The sequence below is a fragment of the Ascaphus truei genome, chromosome 7 (assembly GCF_040206685.1).
Source record: "Ascaphus truei isolate aAscTru1 chromosome 7, aAscTru1.hap1, whole genome shotgun sequence".
NCBI lineage: Eukaryota > Metazoa > Chordata > Amphibia > Anura > Ascaphidae > Ascaphus > Ascaphus truei.
In genome coordinates, this window is record NC_134489.1 from 14,512,714 (window position 1) to 14,536,383 (window position 23,670).

Consider the following 23,670-nt stretch of genomic DNA (forward strand, 5'->3'; position numbering starts at 1 on the left):
ACCAGCAAATGATAGCAGGGGGTTAATTTAAAGGGCAATACTTCCGACAACCAAAAACAACCATCCTGACAAGAATCCAAACTTAAGACACAACTTTACAGAAATAAAAGATGAATTCTTTGATGTAACACCTTCATGACTGAACATGTAACATACAAATGTCATGATTGAGTAATTGTTTTTGAGCAATTAATCATATTGTTTCTCAGCGTGGCTTTCACTGTGGATTCAGGAATGTTGTATATTTGATGATTACATCACATTTCATAATGTGTGTACCACATCTGAATTTAAATTGTCTGAATTGTTGAATTAATACAATTCATATGTTCACTATAGTATAAAACACACATGTCATCATTTACAATCATGTGACTAATTAGTCTGCCTATTTAAACGATAGAAGGAACGACTTACCTTACAGGCTGAAATGGATGTGGCACAAGGTTACGCTTTTGTGTTGTTATTTGCGAGGAGGGGGGAGATTATTTTGCAGAGGAGAGAGAGGAGAGAGAGGAGAGAGAGGAGAGAGAGGAGAGAGAGGAGAGAGAGGAGAGAGAGGAGAGAGAGGAGAGAGAGGAGAGAGAGGAGAGAGAGGAGAGAGAGGAGAGAGAGGAGAGAGAGTGAGATGCATGTTGTCAGACATATAGCCCCCCGCAATTTAGACAAAGAAGCTCCCTAGAGGGCTTGAGTGAGGCAGAGATTATCTGCCGCTATCGATTGAGCTCAGCGGCTATCTTCGAACTGTATGAAGTGTTAAGAGAAGATTTAGAGCCAACAACAGACAGGAGTCATGCAGTGCCTGGCCTTGTTAAAATGCTGAGCTCCTTACATTTGCTTGCTTCTGGGTCATTTCAAACAACTGTGGGCATAGTAGGCGGGGTATCGCATGCTGCATTCTCGTGGGCCTATAGCCAGTTTCTATTTGCACTGACTCAAAGCGCTAGTGATTATATACATTTTCCTAGCGAGCAGACAGAGTGGCAGGCACAGAAGACTGCATTTTATAATGTAGCTGGGCTACCCAATGTGATGGGTGCTATAGATTGCAAACATGTTGCGCTGACCCCGCTACGTGAAGAGGAGAGGGATTTCAGAAACAGGAAACATTACCACCCGCTCAATGTGCAGGTCGTATGTGATGCACACATGAAAATTCTGAGTGTGGTAGCCCAATTCCCAGGTGTCTGCCACGATTCCCATATTATGAGGAGCTCATTATTGTTCCATAAATTTGAAGTGGGGGAATTCGAGGACGGTTGGCTATTGGGTCAGTCAATGTTACAAAAAGTGCACTTCAAAGTACATAACCTTTATAGTTAAATGTTTCATTATGTGTTGCAAATATTGTAATTAACCACAAAATAGTAACATTTGTGAAGTTCGATATGTAATCCATGTCATGCTGCATCATCTTAGATAATGAGGATTTGATTGTTAGGGCATGTGTTGTATATTCTTCCCTCTCATGTAGTAGGAAATGCCAGTAGCCAATGTTTATAATATTGATATATATTATATTAACATTCATGTGATTTGACTGTGTTATAGGGGACTCAGGAAATGGAAGCCGGCCTTGGCTTCTGACCCCACTGGGTAATACGCAAACCCCTGCAGAGGAACGATATAATGCCGCACACATATCCACACGCTCGGTGATTGAGAGGACATTTGGAGTGTTGAAAAGTCGTTTTAGATGTCTTGATAGATCTGGTGGTGCGCTACAGTATTCGCCAGCGAAGGTTGGCGACATAGTGATTGCTTGTTGCATTCTGCACAACATTGCCATTCGTCACAATCTTCAAGGCAACATTCGTGAGGATTTAGAGGAGGATCCTCCCGTGCCTCCTGCAGGGGTTAGGGAACATACAGCCAGTGGGGTTGAGTTTCGACGGACGTTAATAGCTAATTTTTTCACATGTAAAATTTCATATGACATATAATATAATCTATAATCATCTTGTGATGTGTGTCACATTGCATTGTGTATCTAATCATAGGATCCATCTCTCTCTAATGACCTTCCAATTTTGTACTGAATGATTCTAAGTTCGTCTGCCAACGGTATGTCAATCTTTAACACATTTGTTCTTGTGTAAATCATGTTTATTCCCACCTGTCAAATGTGTGCATCGTTAAGTGCATAATGTTGTGCATGAAGTGAAGAGATAGTGATGTATATCTGAATATGCATAGTGTTATATTATATCTGAAGTACTGTACATGATTATATCTAATATTTCTAACAACTTAACTAATTATTATTTAGTTAGCCATTATGTTATAATAGTCTGCTGAAATACTTTGACAAAAGTTATGGTTCACTTTGGTGAAATATTATTATTGCCACCATGAAGCTATTACTACCTACATAGTTTTAATTTCTGCAGGAGAATGAGCAGATGACCTGGGGATTTCTTCTATCACTAACCTGGAATGTATCCCTAACCTAATTAATTGTATGATTATAACACACATTACCAAAATATTTTTTATATCAATGCGTGGTGCGATTAGTCAGGTTCAAATGAAAGCTATACATTACAGTGACAGTCTCCAGAAATGTGTATTTCTTCACACGACATATTAAAACTATTGTAGTACAGTCATGTGAAAGTGTCATCAGCATGACATTGACAAAAATGTAGCAAAAACAAAAAATGTTATAAAACTTTTTATTTTAATGTTTACACCTATTTCAAAGTTATCGAAAAAATTAAAAATTTCTATATTATTTCACCTAATCTAATATCATCTAAAAAAAATTTTTTCGAGAGAAATTTTCATGTTCACTTTCATGTGTGTCATAGCATGAGTGCCCATGTGCTGTTTTTGGACATGAAATAAAAGGTCGCAGTTGGTCGGTGTTTGGAAACATCCATTCACATTATCTTCTTTCTGGAACGGAGATGTTCACATCTGTGAAAGAAGTAGATATGTAATATTAATTACAGCAATGTACAGCTTAAATGAAATATTTATGACGCATCTAAACACGTATTTTTCTACTGTAACTGTATTACACGTGAATTATGACGTGATATTACAGTACATCTTACCAAAAAAAAAAATTATCAAATAATTTTTTTAGGATAGAGATAGATATATATATATATATATGTAGCCCCGGTAAGAAATGGGGGCTATATATCTTTCTCCTACTGGTGTAAGTCCTGTTAAGGGCAGGCCACCAGTAGTTATCATGGGTTTTTCCCCCACATCAAGCCCTGCCTTGAGTGATAGAGGCAGGCCCCTGACTCTGTCTGCTGGCCTGAGATAGAGGGGGAGGTCCTGCAGACATCATGAGGGTTGGGGCTGTCTAAATTTAGTGGGCTGTTCCTGTAAGTCAGCAGTGCGCAAAGTGAGGGGCGCACCCCCCTGGGGGGTGCAAGATTGTTTAGGGGGGGCGCAGGCAGGGCGGCGATTTTGCCAGGAGCAGAGAAAAAAAGCCATCTGTAGCTGCAATTTCACTTTTGGCCATTAGGTGGCACTGTGCTGTGCTGTGCTACACAGCATTATTGCTTCCTGCATCAGCGTGGTGAGTGGGTGTGAGACTGGGACATGGGGAGGGAGTGTGAGACTGGGACATGGGGAGGGAGTGTGAGACTGGGACATGGGGAGGGGGTGAGTGTGCGTGAGAGTGACATGGGGAGGGGGGTGAATGGGACATGTGGGGGGGGGTGAGTGTGGGGGTGAGACTGAGATTGTGGGGGGGGTTGAGATGGGGAGGGGGGTGAGTGTGACATGAGGGGGTGTGAGATGGGGAGGGGGCTGAGAGTGGGGGGTGAGTGTGAGATGGAGAGGGGGTGAGTGTGACATGAGGGGGTGAGAGATGGGGAGGGGGTGAGAGTGTGGGGGGTGAGTGTGACATGAGGGGTTGTGAGATGGGGAGGGGGTGGGTGAGTGAGAGTGTGACATGGGGAGGGGGGTGAAAGAGCTACATGGGGAGGGGGGTGAAAGAGCTACATGGGGAGGGGGGGTGAAAGAGACATAGGGATGAGAGAGACACTGGAGGGGATGATAGAGACACTGGAGGGAAGGAGAGAGACAATGGAGGGAAGGACAGAGACACTGGCGGGAGGGAGGGAGAGAGAGAGAGACACTGGCGGGAGGGAGACAGACACACAATGGCTAGAGGGAGAGTGTGAGAGAGACACTGGGGGGAGGGAGAGACAATGGCTGGAGGGAGAGAGAGAGACACTGGCGGGAGGGAGACAGACACACAATGGCTGGAGGGAGAGTGTGAGAGAGACACTGGGGGGAGGGAGAGAGACACTAGGGAGAGAGAGACACTGGGGGGGAGAGAGAGTGGGGGAGGGAGGGGGAGATACTGAGGGGAGGGAGGGGGAGACACTGAGGGGAGGGAGGGGGAGACACTGAGGGGAGGGAGGGGGAGTGAGAAAGACAGGGAGAGGGAGAGACTGGGAGAGGAGTGTGAGACTGGAAGAGGGCAGAGAGGTCCTGATGTGGCGGGTAGAGAGAGATTAATAATACAGCATAAATGGGGACACTATTAGACAAATACATAATATTTATTTTTAAGTGATGTCATTTGTGTTATAAATCCTTTTTTTGTAGACGCGTGGCGGGGGCATTACAAAGCTGGTTCGCCCTTATTGGCTGAACCAGCTCACGTGCGCTGATGTCATGTGATTTTGATTACATCAGGCAGGGGGGGCCCGAGAAATTTCATGGATGAAAAGGGGGGCTCGGCATAAAAAGTTTGCTCACCCCTGCGTGTAAGTGACAGTGAGTAGTTCAGTTGAGTTCTGTCCTGAGAGCAGAGAGTGCTGGAGCAGAGAGGAGATGGTCTTGGAGTTTGAAGGAGGCAGGAGAGGAGACGCTCAGCACCTTTAGTAGAGCTGATAGCACTATAGTGCTGTGGACCAATGCCCCTCACCCTGCTGAGGGATGAGGGCGGGGAAGATCTACCCTCACCATGAGAGTACATACTGGAGGTGGGGGTTGGGGTATTGAAGCCCCAAACAGCCCATCCTGCTAGGGTACAGCCTGGAGGAGAGGAGTGGAGGAATAGTCCAGTTACATTTGGAAGCACTGCTGTATATGAAATGCGGCGGTGCATATGAACTGCTGCTGTGTGCTGTATCCCTGTTAAAAGGACAATAAAGACATTGCTGCTTTAATACAAACGAGACTGTGTGTGAGATTGGAATCTCTCGCCCTGGGATCGGGGCTTCACTGGGAGGATTACTGCCTAATCCCTAGGTGTTTGCCAGAGATGGAGGCGCTGCACTACCACCACTAAAGATGAAGGCATATACCCCAGAAGCCTGTCCCTGTTATCCCCAATACCAACGCGGGAGACTCAGGCCCTCCTGTTTCTCACAGGTACGCACCACCAACATGCACGTAACCAGCCCTCCCTACACCCTAGAGGTCCAATCTGCGACCGGGGGGGGAGGGGGAACATGGGTTACATATATATTTATTTTTGCTTTTTTTTTTAATAATCCACGTAACATGCTACAAATGCATGTACTACACAAGGTTTTGTTTGTCCACATGCTATCACTACAAACATGTTATATACAGAATGCAAAACAACATTAACTATTCTGCATAACGTGATATTCATGATATTTATCTAAGGGACAAAGCTGAATCAGACACATAAGATTATAATGTTGACATATGCAAAGTACACATACACTGGCGACACACTTTATTGAAGTGTGGCCAGTTCCGCAAGCCGGGAGATTTCCCGGCTTGCAAGTGGCAGCCCCTCGGCGTGCCGCGCGTCACCGATGCGCGGTCACGCGTCATCGGGTGCCTGCGCCCCCTGCACGCGCGTCCAGGGCTCCCCGAGGGAGCCCTGGTGTCCCGCGATGTGGGGGACGGCGGCAGGGGGTTCCGGGGGACCCGGCGGACCCGGAGAGGAGAGGGGGAAGCCGCGATCGGCGGGCCTCTCCTCCGCTGCTTCGGCGCGCGCCCGGCACCCTCCGGCGCGCGCCAGGTAACTGCTGCGGCCGAGAACGGGCAAATGCTCGAATAAACTCGGCCGCAGCAGTATTCGTAATATATGTACTGCAATTCTGCACATAACATATGAATGTAATTGTGCTAATGGATTATTTTTTCACAGAGGGGCGGATCCGTAGTGGCCTGACATTTAAGGGCTGCGCAGGAATATCTGTGATTTCATCCGCCATTGCACAGCACTTTCTAAAGTTTGGCACGTACTGTATATCGTTAACTAAAGCTACCTTGTTTCAGAAATGTGTTCCGGCATATTGTGATCTTCACACCGCGATCTGTTATATAATCAGAAGAAGGGGAAAAAGGTAAAAGACACACGTTAATGTATTTGTAAAAAAAGTTTTCCCGTATGGTGCGCACATGCGCCATGAAACGAACGTATATGCCTGTCATTCGGGAATAAGCGATTCACACATTGTATAAAGTACTACACTTATAGTTACCTGCATTATATTGCATTCATATTCGGTGCACGCATACAAGGGGTGTTTGCGAGGTAGCCGCTGTAGTCAATCAATTCCTTGTTCGAGGTGTTCAGCTGGGTAGGTTTGTAGCTGACTCCATACCAGTTTGAATCTTGTGGAATGTACTGAGGCGGATACAGATGGTAACTTTGTGCTATTTCAGCGGGTCGTGCAAACTCTGTATTATGCATGTTATCGTAATAACTTGTCCGTTAGGTTGCTGGTATTGGTTGGGCAACTCCGGTTGAAAAGAATAGCAATTTTGCTGAACATTTAAGTCACCACAGCGGGCACCTATATCCTGGAATAGTAGTTGTGGCCGACAATTGTCTGTCTTCTGATATTTGCATTCACAGACATACGCATACCAGATTCATAAACTGACCAACAGCCACCCCTGTTTCCGAGAGACGGTGGGTTTCGAAATAAAAGAATGATTGGTTGATAAAGTGCGGCATATCGAATTCCTCCATACTTTAGGTTTTGTATGATTTTGATAATAAGGGTAGTTATCCGTAATATATTCATACATCTGTGAGACAGTAGCTTTTTTGTGGATCCTGTTTTCAATAGCGCTATATATTAGACTAGCTGAGAGACCCGGCGTTGCCCGGGATTGAATGGTCCCGCTCCCCCTCTCTGTCCACTCACCCCTTATCTCTGCTCCCCATTGCCCTCTCTCTGTGGGTGGGTGAGTTAGTGACTGGGTGAGTTAGTGACTGGGCGGGTGAGTTAGTCAGTTAGTGATTGGGTGGGTGAGTTTGTGAGCGGGCTGGTTAGTGAGGGCGGGTAAGTGAGTTAGTGAGCGGGGTCTCAGCTAGTGACTGGGTGGGTGGGTGAGTGAGTTAGTGACTGGGTGACTGTGTGGGTGGGTGAGTTAGTGAGTGGGTGGGTGAGTTAGTGACTGGGTGGGTGAGTGAGTTAGTGACTGGGTGAGATAGTGAGTGGGTGAGTTAGTGAGTGGGTGAGTTAGTGACTGGGTGGGTGAGTGAGTTAGTGACTGGGTGGGTGAGTGAGTTAGTGACTGGGTGGGTGAGTGAGTTAGTGAGTGTGTGAGTTAGTGACTGGGTGGGTGGGTGAGTTAGTGACTGGGTGGGTGAGTGAGTTAGTGACTGGGTGGGTGGGTGATTGAGTTAGTGAGTCGGTGGGTGAGTTAGTGACTGGGTGGGTGAGTTAGTGAGTGGGTGGGTGAGTGGGTGGGTGAGTTAGTGACTGGGTGGGTGAGTGAGTTAGTGACTGGGTGTGTGAGTTAGTGGCTGGGCTGGTGAGTTAGTGACTGGGTGGGTGGGCGAGTGAGTGAGTTAGTGACTGGGTGGGGGGTGAGCTAGTGACTGGGTGGGTGGGTGAGTTAGTGACTGGGTGGGTGGGTGAGTTAGTGACTGGGTGGGTGGGTGAGTTAGTGGGTGGGTGAGTGAGTTAGTGACTGGGTGGGTGGGTAAGTGAGTTATTGACTGGGTAGTTGAGTTAGTGACTGGGTGGGTGGGTGGGTGAGTTAGTGACTGGGTGGGTGGGTGAGTTAGTGACTGGGTGGGATGTTTGAGTTAGTGACTGGGTGGGTGGGTGAGTTAGTGACTGGGTGGGTGGGTGAGTTAGTGACATGAGTTAGTGACTGGGTGGTTGAGTTAGTGAGTCGGTGCGTGAGTTAGTGACTGGGTGGGTGAGTTAGTGAGTGGGTGGGTGAGTGGGTGGGTGAGTTAGTGACTGGGTAGGTGGGTGAGTGAGTTAGTGACTGGGTGGGTGGGCGAGTGAGTGAGTTAGTGTCTGGGTGGGTGAGTTAGTGACTGGGTGGGTGGTGAGTTAGTGACTGGGTGGGTGGGTGAGTTAGTGACTTTTGAGTTAGTGATTGGGTGGGTGGGTGGGTGAGTTAGTGGGTGGGTGAGTTAGTGACTGGGTGGGTGGGTAAGTTAGTGACTGGGTGGGTGAGTGAGTTAGTGACTGGGTGGGTGAGTGAGTTAGTGAGTGTGTGAGTTAGTGACTGGGTGGGTGAGTGAGTTAGTGACTGGGTGGGTGAGTGAGTTAGTGACTGGGTGGGTGGGTGATTGAGTTAGTGAGTCGGTGGGTGAGTTAGTGACTGGGTGGGTGAGTTAGTGAGTGGGTGGGTGAGTGGGTGGGAGAGTTAGTGACTGGGTGGGTGAGTGAGTTAGTGACTGGGTGTGTGAGTTAGTGGCTGGGCTGGTGAGTTAGTGACTGGGTGGGTGGGCGAGTGAGTGAGTTAGTGTCTGGGTGGGTGAGTTAGTGACTGGGTGGGTGGTGAATTAGTGACTGGGTGGGTGGGTGAGTTAGTGAGTGGGTGGGTGAGTTAGTGAGTGGGTGGGTGAGTTAGTGACTGGGTGGGTGAGTTAGTGACTGGGTGGGTGAGTTAGTGACTGGGTGTGTGGGTGAGTTATTGACTGTGGGTGGGTGAGTTTGTGACTGGGTGGGTCAGTGAGTTAGTGACTGGGTGGGTGGGTGGGTAAGTGAGTTAGTGACTGGGTGGTTGAGTTAGTGACTGGGTGGGTGAGTTAGTGACTGGGTGGGTGGATGAGTTAGTGACATGAGTTAGTGACTGGGTGGGTGAGTTAGTGAGTCGGTGGGTGAGTTAGTGACTGGGTGGGTGAGTTAGTGAGTGGGTGGGTGAGTGGGTGGGTGAGTTAGTGACTGGGTGGGTGAGTGAGTTAGTGACTGGGTGTGTGAGTTAGTGGCTGGGCTGGTGAGTTAGTGACTGGGTGGGTGGGCGAGTGAGTGAGTTAGTGTCTGGGTGGGTGAGTTAGTGACTGGGTGGGTGGTGAATTAGTGACTGGGTGGGTGGGTGAGTTAGTGACTGGGTGGGTGGGTGAGTTAGTGACTGAGTGGGTGGGTGAGTTAGTGGGTGGGTGAGTGAGTTAGTGACTGGGTGGGTGGGTAAGTGAGTTATTGACTGGGTGGTTGAGTTAGTGACTTGAGTTAGTGACTGGGTGGGTGGGTGAGTTAGTGACTGGGTGGGATGATTGAGTTAGTGACTGGGTGGGTGGGTGAGTTAGTGACTGGGTGGGTGGGTGAGTTAGTGACATGAGTTAGTGACTGGGTGGTGAGTTAGTGAGTCGGTGGGTGAGTTAGTGACTGGGTGGGTGAGTTAGTGAGTGGGTGGGTGAGTAGGTGGGTGAGTTAGTGACTGGGTGGGTGAGTGAGTTAGTGACTGGGTGGGTGGGTGGGCGAGTGAGTGAGTTAGTGTCAGGGTGGGTGAGTTAGTGACTGGGTGGGTGGTGAGTTAGTGACTGGGTGGGTGGGTGAGTTAGTGACTGGGTGGGTGGGTGGGTGGGTGAGTTAGTGACTTTGAGTTAGTTGAGTTAGTGACTGGGTGGGTGGGTAAGTGAGTTATTGACTGGGTGGTTCAGTTAGTGACTGGGTGGGTGGGTGACTTAGTGACTGGGTGGGTGGGTGAGTTAGTGACTGGGTGGGATGATTGAGTTAGTGACTGGGTGGGTGGGAGAGTTAGTGACTGGGTGTGTGGGTGAGTTATTGACGGTGGGTGGGTGAGTTAGTGACTGGGTGGGTGAGTGAGTTAGTGACTGGGCGGTTGAGTTAGTGACTGGGTGGGTGAGTTAGTGACTGGGTGGGTGAGTTAGTGACTGGGTGGGTGAGTTAGTGGGGTGAGTTATTGACGGTGGGTGGGTGAGTTAGTGACTGGGTGGGTGAGTAAGTGAGTTAGTGACTGAGTGGTTGAGTTAGTGACTGGGTGGGTGAGTTAGTGACTGGGTGGGTGAGTTAGTGACTGGGTGGGTGAGTTAGTGGCTGGATGGGTGAGTTAGTGAGTGGGTGGGTGAGTTAGTGAGTGGGTGGGTGAGTTAGTGACTGGGTGAGTGAGTTAGTGACTGGGTGTGTGAGATAGTGGCTGGGTGGGTGAGTAAGTGACTGGGTGGGTGGGTGGGCGAGTGAGTGAGTTAGTGACTGGGTGGATGGGTGGGTGAGTTAGTGACTGGGTGGATGGGTGGGTGAGTTAGTGACTGGGTGGGATGATTGAGTTAGTGACTGGGTGGGTGTGTGTGTGTTAGTGACATGAGTTAGTGATTGGGTGGGTGGGTGAGTTAGTGACTGGGTGGGTCAGTTAGTGACTGGGTGGGTGAGTTATTGACTGTGTGGGTGAGTGAGTTAGTGACTGGGTGGGTGAGTTAGTGACTGGGTGGGTGGGTGTGTTAGTGACTGGGTTGGTGAGTTAGTGACTGGGTGGGTGAGTGAGTTAGTGACTGGGTGGCTGAGTTAGTGACTGGGTGAGTTATTGACTGGGTGAATGAGTGAGTTAGTGACTGGGTGAGTGAGTGAGTTAGTGACTGGGTGGGTTGGTGAGTTAGTGACTGGGTTGGTGACTGGGTGGGTGGGTGAGTAGTGATTGAGTGGGTGGGTGAGTTAGTGACTGGGTGGGTGGGTGAGTGCGTTAGTGACTGGGTGAGTGGGTGAGTGCGTTAGTGAATGGGTGGGTGAGTTAGTGACTGGGTGGGAGTTAGTGACTGGGTGGGAGTTAGTGACTGGGTGGGAGTTAGTGACTGGGTTGGTGAGTGCGTTAGTGACTGGGTGTGTGAGATAGTGGCTGGGTGGGTGAGTTAGTGACTGGGTGGGTGGGTGGGCGAGTGAGTGAGTTAGTGACTTGAGTTAGTGACTGGGTGGATGGGTGGGTGAGTTAGTGACTGGGTGGGTGAGTTAGTGACTGGGTGGGTGAGTTAGTGGGGTGAGTTATTGACGGTGGGTGGGTGAGTTAGTGACTGGGTGGGTGAGTGAGTGAGTTAGTGACTGGGTGGTTGAGTTAGTGACTGGGTGGGTGAGTTAGTGACTGGGTGGGTGAGTTAGTGACTGGGTGGGTGAGTTAGTGGCTGGGTGGGTGAGTTAGTGAGTGGGTGGGTGAGTTAGTGAGTGGGTGGGTGAGTTAGTGACTGGGTGGGTGGGTGAGTGAGTTAGTGACTGGGTGTGTGAGATAGTGGCTGGGTGGGTGAGTTAGTGACTGGGTGGGTGGGTGGGCGAGTGAGTGAGTTAGTGACTGGGTGGATGGGTGGGTGAGTTAGTGACTGGGTGGATGGGTGGGTGAGTTAGTGACTGGGTGGGATGATTGAGTTAGTGACTGGGTGGGTGTGAGTTAGTGACATGAGTTAGTGATTGGGTGGGTGGGTGAGTTAGTGACTGGGTGGGTCAGTTAGTGACTGGGTGGGTGAGTTATTGACTGGGTGGGTGGGTGAGTTAGTGACTGGGTGGGTGAGTTAGTGACTGGGTGGGTGAGTTAGTGGGGTGAGTTATTGACGGTGGGTGGGTGAGTTAGTGACTGGGTGGGTGAGTGAGTGAGTTAGTGACTGGGTGGTTGAGTTAGTGACTGGGTGGGTGAGTTAGTGACTGGGTGGGTGAGTTAGTGACTGGGTGGGTGAGTTAGTGGCTGGGTGGGTGAGTTAGTGAGTGGGTTGGTGAGTTAGTGAGTGGGTGGGTGAGTTAGTGACTGGGTGGGTGGGTGAGTGAGTTAGTGACTGGGTGTGTGAGATAGTGGCTGGGTGGGTGAGTTAGTGACTGGGTGGGTGGGTGGGCGAGTGAGTGAGTTAGTTAGTGACTGGGTGGATGGGTGGGTGAGTTAGTGACTGGGTGGATAGGTGGGTGAGTTAGTGACTGGGTGGGATGATTGAGTTAGTGACTGGGTGGGTGTGTGAGTTAGTGACATGAGTTAGTGATTGGGTGGGTGGGTGAGTTAGTGACTGGGTGGGTCAGTTAGTGACTGGGTGGGTGAGTTATTGACTGGGTGGGTGAGTGAGTTAGTGACTGGGTGGGTGAGTTAGTGACTGGGTGGGTGGGTGTGTTAGTGACTGGGTGGGTGAGTTAGTGACTGGGTGGGTGAGTGAGTTAGTGACTGGGTGGCTGAGTTAGTGACTGGGTGAGTTTTTGACTGGGTGAATGAGTGAGTTAGTGACTGGGTGAGTGAGTGAGTTAGTGACTGGGTGGGTGGGTGAGTTAGTGACTGGGTTGGTGACTGGGTGGGTGGGTGAGTAGTGATTGAGTGGGTGGGTGAGTTAGTGACTGGGTGGGTGGGTGAGTGCGTTAGTAACTGGGTGAGTGGGTGAGTGCGTTAGTGAATGGGTGGGTGAGTTAGTGATTGGGTGGGAGTTAGTGACTGGGTGGGAGTTAGTGACTGGGTGGGTTGGTGAGTGGGTGAGGAGTGAGTGACTGGGTGACACATTTCCCCCTCCCCCCCCCCCCATACCGGAGGTGGCGGCATGAAGCTAGAGGGCAGGCCGGCATCCCCCCGGCATGCAAATAGTTAGCGTCCCAGCATCCCCCACACCTCAGGCGGCATGAAGATAGCGGTTAGGGGCCAAAGGGCAGGGAGGGGCGGGGGGGCCAAAGGGCAGGGAGGGGCAGGGGGGCCAAAGGGCAGGGAGGGGCGGGGGGCCAAAGGGCAGCGGAGGGCCAAAGGGCAGGGAGGGGCGGGAGGGGCAGGGAGGGACGGGGGGGGGTGCAAAGGGCAGGGAGGAACGGGGGGGCCAAAGGGCAGGGAGGGACGGGGGGGGCAGGGAGGGACGGGGGGGGCAAAGGGCAGGGAGAGATGGGGGGGGCCAAAGGGCAGGGAGGGGCAGGGGGGCCAAAGGGCAGGGAGGGGCAGGGGGGCCAAAGGGCAGGGAGGGGCGGGGGGGGGGGCAAAGGGCAGGGAGGGACGGGGGGGGCAAAGGGCAGGGAGAGATGGGGGGGCCAAAGGGCAGGGAGGGGCGGGGGGGGGCAAAGGGCAGGGAGGGACGGGGGGGGGGGCAAAGGGCAGGGAGAGATGGGGGGGGCCAAAGGGCAGGGAGGGGCAGGGGGGCCAAAGGGCAGGGAGGGGCAGGGTGGCCAAAGGGCAGGGAGGGGCGGGGCGGCCAAAGGGCAGGGAGGGGCGGGGGGGCCAAAGGGCAGGGAGGGGCGGGGGGGCTACGGGCAGGGAGGGGCGGGGGGCTAAGGGCAGGGAGGGCAAGAGGGCAGGAGGGCAAGAGGGCAGGGGGAAAGAGGGCAGGGAGGGGGGCAAAGGGGAGGGGGGCAAAGGGCAGGGGGGCAAGAGGGCAGGGGGCAAGAGGGCAGGGGGGGCAATAGGGCAGGGAGGGAGGGGGGTAAAGGGCAGGGGGGCAAGAGGGCAGGGAGGGAGGGGTGTAAAGGGCAGGGGGGGGCAAGAGGGGAGGGAGGGGGGCAAGAGGGCAGGGAGGGGGGCAAGAGGGCAGAGAGGGAGGGGGGCAAGAGGGAAGGGGGATCAAGAAGGCAGGGAGGGAGGGGATCAAGAGGGCAGGGAGGGAGGGGGCAAGAGGGCAGGGATGGGGGCAAGAGGGCAGGGAGAGAGGGGGCAAGAGGCCAAAGGGCAGGGTGGCAAAGGGCAGGGGGGGCAAAGGGCATTGGGAGGGAGGGCAGGGGGGCAAAGGGCATTGGGAGGGAGGGCAGGGGGGGCAAAAGGCATTGGGAGAGAGGGCAGGGGGGGAAAAGGGCAGGGGGAGTGAGGGCAGGGGGGGGGCAAAGGGCAGGTGAAGGGAGGGCAGGGGGGGGCAAAGGGCAGAGGGGCAAAGGGCAGGGGGAGGGAGGGCAGGTGAGGGCGGGCAGGGGGGGGCGGAGGGCAGAGAGGGCAGGGGGAGGGAGGGCAGGTAGGGCAGGGGGAGGGAGGGCAGGGGGGGCATGGGGAGGGGGGGCAGGGGGAGGGAGGGCAGGCAGGGAGAGGGAGGGCAGGGGGGGCAGAGGGAGTCAGGGACGCAGTAAATAAGGCATTTCCCTGCATGTACTCACCTTGCACATGGCGTGCGGGTCCCGGCCGCCCTCCTCCTCCACCTCGGGCTCCTCCGCGGAGAGGCGGAGACAGCCGGAGGAGCGGCCTGGCCGGGTGAGAGAGCGGCCTGTGTGAGGGGAGAGCTGCGTGCTCTCTGTGTGTGTGTGAGGGGGGGTAAGGGGTGTGAGCACCGAGTGAGAGAGCGGCCTCGCCAGGTGAGAGAGTGGCCTGTGTGAGGGGAGAGCCGCGTGCTCTCTGTGTGTGTGTGGGGGGGGTGAGCGCCGGGTGAGAGAGCGGCCTCGCCGGGTGAGAGAGCGGCCTGTGTGAGGGGAGAGCCGTGTGCTCTCTGTCTGTGTGTGTGTGGGGGGGGAGGGGGAGGTGAGTGCCGGGTGAGAGCGGCCTGTGTGAGGGGAGAGCCGCATGCTCTCTGTGTGTGTGTGGGGGGGAGGGAGAGTGCCGGGTGAGGGAGAGCGCCGGGTGAGGGAGAGCCAGAGCCGCGTGCTGTGTGGGGAAGGGGGGGGTAAGCACCGGGTGAGAGTCCCCCGCTGTGTCCCGGGCGCTCGCTCCGCTCCCCCGCTGACTGTAGCGGCACCGGGGGGGGGGGAGAATGGAGGGAGGAGGAGGAAAAAGCGTGGGAAGGCTGGAGACCCGGGGAGAGGAGGAGGTGGTAGGTGGTGTGTGGTGTGTGGTGTGTGGTGTGTGGTGTGTCCCCTTCACTCCGCCTCAGGCCAATGAGAGGGGGGCGTGCGGGGGGACCAAGGGAGCAATCTCATTGGCCTGGCCCAAGGCCTAAGGTCCATTGAGATTGCCGCTAGGGACACAGGGAGGGACACAGGGAGGGACATACAGACCCGGACACATAGGACACTTTCAGAAATATATAGTAGATTAGCGTAAGAGAACGGAGGCTTTTCTTAAGAACACATCTCAAATAGCATGTTTTTTCAAGGAATGGAGTACAGTAACCAAAACTATCCCTTACATGAATCTTCTTACAAAGTATCAAACTTTCATGATGTGCACAACACTGTCCAAGGTCATTATACAAAGGAAGAAGTGTCCATGTATTATTCTCCCACATACAGGTGGGCAGTATAATTTTTTTGCCTGCCTTGCGTATTAAACATGATTCAGTGGCAAAACGCATAAACAACCATAAATTGGAACGAATCTTGTTTGCAAAGAACATGTGAAAGTGTTCAACAATGAGTGATTATTTTTCACTGTTAATACAAAATAACTATATCTATTTGTGATGTTAGCATCAGATAGATTATTCACACATGAAAATTCATATGATGTTTAGTTCACATGTATGCACATGAAATCTGGTATTATACACACTTGATTATTGCACATTGTTCAGCATGTTTCATGAACATTAGTGAATGTAAAGCATTTAATATGAAAAACAAATGGACTACTTCTTTTGGGTATTTCTTTGTGATGACCGTGTGGCAGGCCTTGCTGTGGGATCAGGTGAACGGTGATGTGAACGTTGCCTTGTTCTTGCAGTTGGTGGTTGTGCCAATGGCAATGGTTGGGCCAGTGCCTGGGGTTGGGCCAGTGCCTGGGGTTGGGCCAGTCCTGGGGTTGGGCCAGTGCCTGGGGTTGGGCCAGTGCCTGGGGTTGGGCCAGTGCCTGGGGTTGGGCCAGTCCTGGGGTTGGGCCAGTGCCTGAGGTTGGACCAGTGCCAAATCTTGGGTCAGTGCATGAGGGTGGGCCAGTGCCAATGCCAATACCAGCTGATGTTGCTGTGGCTGTGCCAGTGCCAGGATTTGTGCCAGGGGAATAGCCTGTGCCATTGGATCCTGCTGTGCCATCGGCTGTGCCTCTGGCTCTCTTTGTGGCTCTGGCTCTCTTTGTGGCTCTGGCTCTCTTTGTGGCTCTGGCTCTCTTTCTGGCTCTGATTCTAGCTCTGGGTCAGATAGTGGCTCTGGATGTGATTTTGCCTGTGGGTCTGTTTGGGTCTGAGATTGTGTCTCTGATTGTGCCAGTGGGTCTGGCGGGGGCTGTGCCTGGACATGTGCCACAACCTGTGCCATACATTTCGCAATGATAGTGAGGCTATTTGCCATGTTTTGGAGAGTCTCCTGTTGTTGTGTCATTATGACAGTCAAGTTTTTCATTTCCTTATACACAGGCGGCACATTTTATTTGAGTGCGGCTAGCTCCGCAAGCCTGGGGATGCCCCGGCATGCTAGCCGCACTCCCTCGGCGTGCCGCGCGTCATCGACGCGTGGTCACGCGTCATCGGGTGCCTGCGCCCCCTGCACGCACGTCCCGAGGGAGCCCTGGTGTCCCGCGATGTGGGGGACGGCGGCAGGCGGTTCCGGGGGACCCGGCGGACCCGGCAGCGGGGAGGAGAAAGCCCCGATCGGAGGGCACTCCTCCATGTCTACGGCGTGCGCCCTGCACCCTCTGGTGCGCGCCAGGTTACTGCTGCGGCCGAGAACGGGCAAATGCTCGAATAAACTCGGCCGCAGCAGTACATGTTTTCATTTATTTTAGACTGTCTGTCTGCTTGATCTTGTTGGTGTTTGAAAAACCTGCCCTCTAGGCTGGTTAAATTAGACAATGCATCCGCACAAACCTGGTCTCCCTGTCCCGCTTGGATCTGATCATTGTTTTCATCTGTTTTAGGATGTTGTGCATCCTATAGTGCACGAAAATCTGGTCCGGAATCTTCAGGGTCTGTGCCAAGAATATGTGGTGTATCCACTACCATCTCATCATCACTTCTAACATCTTCATGCTGTTGTGTTGCTGACACATCTGATTCCGTGTCCTCAGCAATAACTATATAATAAATAACAACATGTTACAATCAACATAATGGCTGTTATTATGTGCTCCTCTTTATTTGCCTGTACAGACATCATGAATGCACATATTGTGATTCTATGTAAATTATCCGTGCATCAGTTAAATAACAAGCATGCTTTTACTACAATCAACAGTGACATGTAATTTTGACATTACATGATCACATCATCAAAACAGATGATTGTAGTTTAATGTATGGATAAGTTCTTGCATTGAACACTATTGATGACTTAAAGATTGACGTAATTGCATCCGACTCACCAGGTGTCGAATGAGAGGTAGATGGCCCAATATCTCGGTTCCCTCCAATGCCAAAAATTAGTCGTGGATTCATTATTGAATACATTTTTTCCTCATAGGAATGTAAATGCAACGAGGCTGGAGGACCGCTTCCTGTCCCACATGCATGTCTGCCGGCATCTGCCATCTTCCTCTTCAGTCTGAGTTTAATATCACCAAAGCGTTTCTTACACGTCTCGGGTGTTCTTTTAAATACGCCTGATGCTGACACAGATCGGCATATCTTTGCCCACAGTTTCGACTTCTGACTTGTCTCCGTTTTACCTGTGTGTATATATAGAAGTGTTTTTTTACATGCCTGTAGGTTAATATACATTTAAGTTGTGTGATGTAATTCTCTATGGTAATATCTGAAACTGTTTGACAACATGTACATATAATTAACGACACTTATTAGGCTATGTAATGCGCGCATTAGTGACACATTACATGTGCCCAATCATCAGCACACATCCGTGATAGCAGACATGTTGACATGCTCAATGTTACGTTACTCATGTATTGATTAAACATGGATGCCATATTTGTTGCATTTGTTTAAAGAATGGGATGAATTTAGTGTGAGGGAGTCGTAAAGTACCATAGTCCCACTTTGTAGTGAATGAGAATGGGCCCGTAGAAGGGGTAAGTGAGCACGAAACGTAATGTTTCCCCTGCGTCTCATCACAACAACTTCCTTCCCTGTTAGTGATTTGGTTATCATATCCCTCACTTTAGTGATGTCACATATCCCCCTTCCCTCACCATCCCTCCTGTTAATTGTATGTGAGTACAGTTTTGTTAACAATTGTCAATTAATGTTCTTCTGTTTAACTCATTCAGTTATCAGCATTTCAAGGATCATTGTGTCACGGGAGACTCCTGTGGCGGGTAGGATCTCGGTGGCCGGAACAGCACGAGCGTAGTAGGGGTCACAAGCAGGGGTCCGAGGCAGGCGGCAGGTAGCGAAGTCAGGTAACAAGCAGAGGTCGGCAATGAGGAAACTGGAACAGGACAGGGGAGCAAGGACAGGGGAGCAAGGACAGGTCTGGGGGCAGGGACTGAGAACAGGAACAAACAGGGACAAGCCAGATTAACAGCAAGGGCTTTTACTGTGAACAGACTTCATGGTACAAGTACAGAAAACAGATCAGGATCAGAAGCATGTGCATTAGGAATCTGACTTCAAGCAAAGTTAAAAACAACAGACGTGAAGCAAGCTATAAGGACAGAGACAGGAGTAACAAGAAGACAGACAGACAGAGGAACCCAGAGCCAACAGAAGGCAGCAGCACACCCAGTGTACAAGGAAGCTATGGCTAGGCAGGAGGTCTAGGCGACCCTGACACATTGATTGTTTCTTATTAATTATGAGTGCATGGAAAACTTTCTGTTGTATATGTCTTTATGAGATTATAGGTCTCCTCCTTGCTCCCCATCAAACAACAATTCAATATGCCAAATATAGTTCATACATTAGGTAGAGCGGTCTATCCAACATACTTTGGATATTATAATACATTTGATAAAAAATACTTACATGATAAGGATCCATATAGTTGATCATACGATGACATGACACCTTCAACAAGGATGTCATTTTGTCAAAGGGTAAATCGTGGGTTTCTTATGCCCTCGTACGCGCCTGGTTTGGTGCTGGCCCCTCATCACTTCCATCCTCATCACTGTTCGTATGGTGGACAGTGTCCCTCTCTCCCTGTCCACTACTCCCGCTACCCTCACCCACCTGCATTCCCCCACCTGGAGTATCATCACGGGACGTACCTGCCCTGGTAGGACGAACCATACCTGTACGTCCCACTCCTCTCCCACGCTCTACCACTCTCCCACTCCCACAAGCCACTGCACCACCTCCACTCCCACGCTCCACCACTCCACCAGCCACCACACCACCTCCACTCCCACGCTCCACCACTCCACCAGCCACCGCACTACCTCAACTTCCACGCTCCACCACTCCACCAGCCACTGCCCCACTCCCACATCCACTCACACATCGACTCACACGTCCACTCACACATCCACTCCCACATCCACTACCATGTCCACTCCCACTCATCCTCTCTATTTCACTCAGTCACAAGAAACAAATATAAACAAAAAGGACACACTCACAAAGTTCTTTCACAACAACAAGACAAAAATGTAGTGAACAAAAAAGAAATACAATTCAACTCACTCAATAATCAACAACAAATCACCAACTCTCTCCTACTACCAACAACTCCACTCAACTCCCCTCTATCTCTCCTCTCCTCACAACTGCACCCACACACATTGCAGAAAATGTTATGTTTTTATAGGGTGACCCACAGAAATTTTGGCTCCAAAGTGTGATTACAATTGGTGTCATGTGCTTGCCTAATTTCCTAACTTCATCTTGTCACCACTTAACCCCCACAGAACCATGTCCATACAAATATATCTATCTATATATATATATATATCTATGACACACAGAGTAATTTACTACAATATTATAGTGAATGGATTCACTCGTTTCATAGACTCTCCCACAGACCCCCATGAAAGTCAGGGGACATACACGAACCTCAGAGGAGCATAATTGTGTTTGCGTGTAGATGACCTAAATGATTTTATATATATATATATATATATATATATATATATTTTTTTTTATTTTTTTTTGTAGTGTAACAGGGGAGTTATCCCTGTTCAGGTAATGTGCCTCTAATCCAGCAGTGTGGTGGTTAACTGCTGGTAGTCAATTAACAAACACCACCTGCCTGATTAGATTGCTTAGAAAAGCCTGTCTTTTGAGACAGGATGAGAGACTCCTTAGCTCACACCTGAGCTGAACTTGGAGACAGAGCAGAGATTGTCCTTGACTCTCACAACTTGTCTTGAGCCCTGCCAGAAGAAACACAAAGCTGCTTTCAAGACACAGGGGAAACTTCTAAACCTGAATGCTTGCAAAACCTGAGGAAAGGTAGCAACGCAGGAACAGAGCAGATTTCCCCTCCAAACCACAAGGAACAGATAAGACTTTCATTTATGAGACTTTATATATCTGCTTATTTCATGCTATATGTATGGGGCTGGGAGACATGCTTCACCCCTTGTTTGGATGGTTTCCTGATGTTAAGGAAACAGGCACAATAAAAGCCTTATTTAATTTCACTATAACCAGACTCGCTTGCATACCTCTGTGAGCGTCCGCCTACATGTAACTTAAATTTTTATTGATTAATAACAGCATTTAATACATTGTAGAAAACATTTTTTGTCTGACATATAAACAATATGTTAACAAGTGAGATAGTAATAATTATATTTTTTAATATGTTTTTATAACATACTGTAAATGAGCATGGGGTCTCCGGAGATGATTCGCATTTTTTGGAGGTCTGGGGACCCCCTACTTCAAGAGAAACAGGCCCCATTATGGGGTGCCTGTATCCCCTGTACTTTTTACACGTCCGCGTCACGTGACCGGGACTTTCAATTCCGGCACAACATATCAGGGCCTGTATCTCATGAAGTAGTGGGTCCCCGAGGCAGAACTCAATGCGGTTCAGCTCAGGAGACCCCCTGCTCCCGCACACTATTATTAAAATGTACATTAATGCTGCTTCATTACCATAGCAGATAGCCGCTACAGTAAGGAATTATTGTTTAATGTTATGTGTGTTTTGACAGTAGTGTAGATGTGTAGGGGGTCTCCAGAGCTGAACCACATTGGTTTCAGCCTCGGGGACCCCCTACTTAAGGAGATACAGGCCCCTTTATGGGGTGCCGGTATCCCCTGCAGAATGTAAATAACCCGGTCACGTGACGCGGAAGCTTTAAAGTGCAGGGCATACCGGCAACCCATAACGGGGCCTGTATATCCTGAAGGAGGGGGACCTCGGACCTGAAACCAATGAGGTTCAGCTCCGGAAACTCCCTGCTCATGTACACTATAATTAAAATGTATTTATTTAGTGTACGATCGCCTATAACAGCCTTGCGTGGAGATGGCAAATCTCCATGCAAATGTAGCATGCAGCTTTTTTTCCTATCAGGTAGCATATGGGAACTTTCAGTGTGATAGTAGAGGGAAAAAACCTTGCACGCACGATATGCCAGTTTTGGGCACGTCCGATAGAAAATGGGCTGAGGGCCTTAGTGAACCACGCCGCCGGCTTAATTTTTTATCGGACGTGCTAATTTTTTTCAGGCCAGTGCGAAAGCTCGGAGCTTAGTGCATAGCCCCTATGACTGTGTAGCCCCTCTTCCTGGGGCCAATCACAGATTGCCTCTGTACTAGGGTCTGGCTACGTGTGTCTGGGTGGTGCATACGTGCTGGCAACAGGAGGGCCTGAGTCTCCCGCGATGGTATGGAGGATGACAGGACCAAGTTACTGGGGTGAATGCCTCCATTTCACTTAAGGGTGAAGCTCCTCCATCTCTGGTAAGCCCTAGCAAAGTAGGGTGAAATCCTTCCAGAGAGCCCCCACTCAGGGGCAAGAAATTTCAGTCTCACATAGTCTCTTACTTAAAAGTAGCAGCAGCTCTTTATTCAGTGCAGCACAGCAGAATAGCAGCAGGAATACAGGCAGGTACAGTTGTCTCTCTCCTCCAACTGTTCTCCTACAGGATGGTCCCTTCTTCCTGCCTCCACCCCAGGCCACAGGCACCCAGGGTGGGGCTAGCTCTTCCCTCACCCCCTATGCAGGGTGAGAGGTATGGGTCCACCTATCCACTGTCTCACTAGGCCCTACTTCTCAGGAACCTAGCTCTAACTTCTCTCACACTGTGCTGACAGTACAGTCAGACACTCTAACACCAACTCGCCAGGACTGAACCCATGACTCAACTACTGTCACTGACAGGAACAGGCACACTAAATAGAGACAGCCCTCCCCTTCATGACATCAGCAGGTACCGCCCCTGTGTCTATGCCTTCCACACAGGGTAAGGTGACCTACTTCCACTACTCAGAGCAGGGCTTGATGTGGGGGAAACCCATGATAACTACTGACAGCCTGCCCTTACCAGGGCTTATACCAGTAGGAGGAAAGACATATAGCCCCATTTCTTACCAGGGCTACAACTGCTAACACCATTAATAATGTTTCTTCGATATTCAAGAAACAAAGCACAAAGAGGACGTGTGGTGCGGCCCACATATTGTTTGCCGCAACCACACGTCAGCATGTAAATAACATACATGCTTAGACACGTAATGGACCCTACGACTCTGTGTACATTACCCCTAACAAAAGAAACAAATTGGTCAGATGTAGACAGATGCCCACAGGTGATGCAGCGAGACCTGCCACACCTGTGGTTTCCAGACAACCTTTAGTTAGATAAGGCAGATGAATTGTTTTTCTTAATTTTAGTCGGTGCCAGTATGCTTTTAACATTTCTGGCTTTCCGAAATATTACTGAAGCCTTGTTCGGTAGAAGTGACCCAAATGGGGGTCACATTTCAAAATATCCCAGTGTTTATTTAGGATTCTACCGATAGTGCCCGAGGACTGATTAAAACCTGTTATAAATTTCGAGGATTATAAAACATACAGAACACCTACAAGCTCAAATTGAACCCCCAAAATACCCACAACATATATATAAGCATATAAGTTTCACAGAGGAGTGCTACTGAGCATGGCAATTTATATTTAAAACCAGAGACATAACATAAAACACAGACAAAGCTCAGTGCACATCCAGAAAAACTTATATACGGTACAGTGCCTAAATATACATGTATAAATAACTAATAAATAAAATGGTCTTTTAGTTTAACATTTTGGCCAAATTGTTGTAAGCCCTTGAGCCAAACTTCACGGCAGACCACGTTCAAGGTTTTTAACATTTTGGCCAAATTGTTGTAAGCCCTTGAGCCAAACTTCACGGCAGACCACAACAACAGGGCTTACAACAATTTGGCCAAAATGTTAAACTAAAAGACCATTTTATTTATTAGTTATTTATACATGTATATTTAGGCACTGTACCGTATATAAGTTTTTCTGGATGTGCACTGAGCTTTGTCTATAAATTTCGAGGACATAGATGTATCTACAATGTGACTCTTAATATGTTTGATTGTACTTTCTCTCTTTTGTCTCGACTTTACTAAAAGTGAAGATCTCTCTAGAGTCAAAACTTTATCAAATGATTGTTTGATAAGTTTAGAGTCAAATCCTTTGTCCTTGAACTTAGTCTCAAGCAGTTGTGATTGGGATATGAAGTCATCGTCCCTTGTGCAATTTCTCTTCATTCTATGAAATTGACCTAACGGAATATTATTAAGCCAGTGTGCAGCATGATTGCTGTTTGCATGAACGTACAGTGGCGGCCGCCTTTATCCTAATGCGGCCGGATCCGCGGCGCTCTGATAATCGCGGGCAGATGCGTTTTTTTTTTTTG

At 50.0% G+C, this 23,670-nt stretch overlaps 1 long non-coding RNA gene across 1 annotated transcript; it reads left to right on the plus strand.

Moving 5' to 3' along the window:
• The first annotated feature begins 4,435 nt into the window (after window positions 1-4,435).
• Window positions 4,436-16,971, plus strand: LOC142498484 (uncharacterized). Its single transcript, XR_012802434.1, has 3 exons — window positions 4,436-5,349; window positions 6,235-6,302; window positions 16,804-16,971. It is a non-coding gene; the product is annotated as an uncharacterized LOC142498484 (long non-coding RNA).
• The last annotated feature ends 6,699 nt before the right edge of the window (window positions 16,972-23,670 follow it).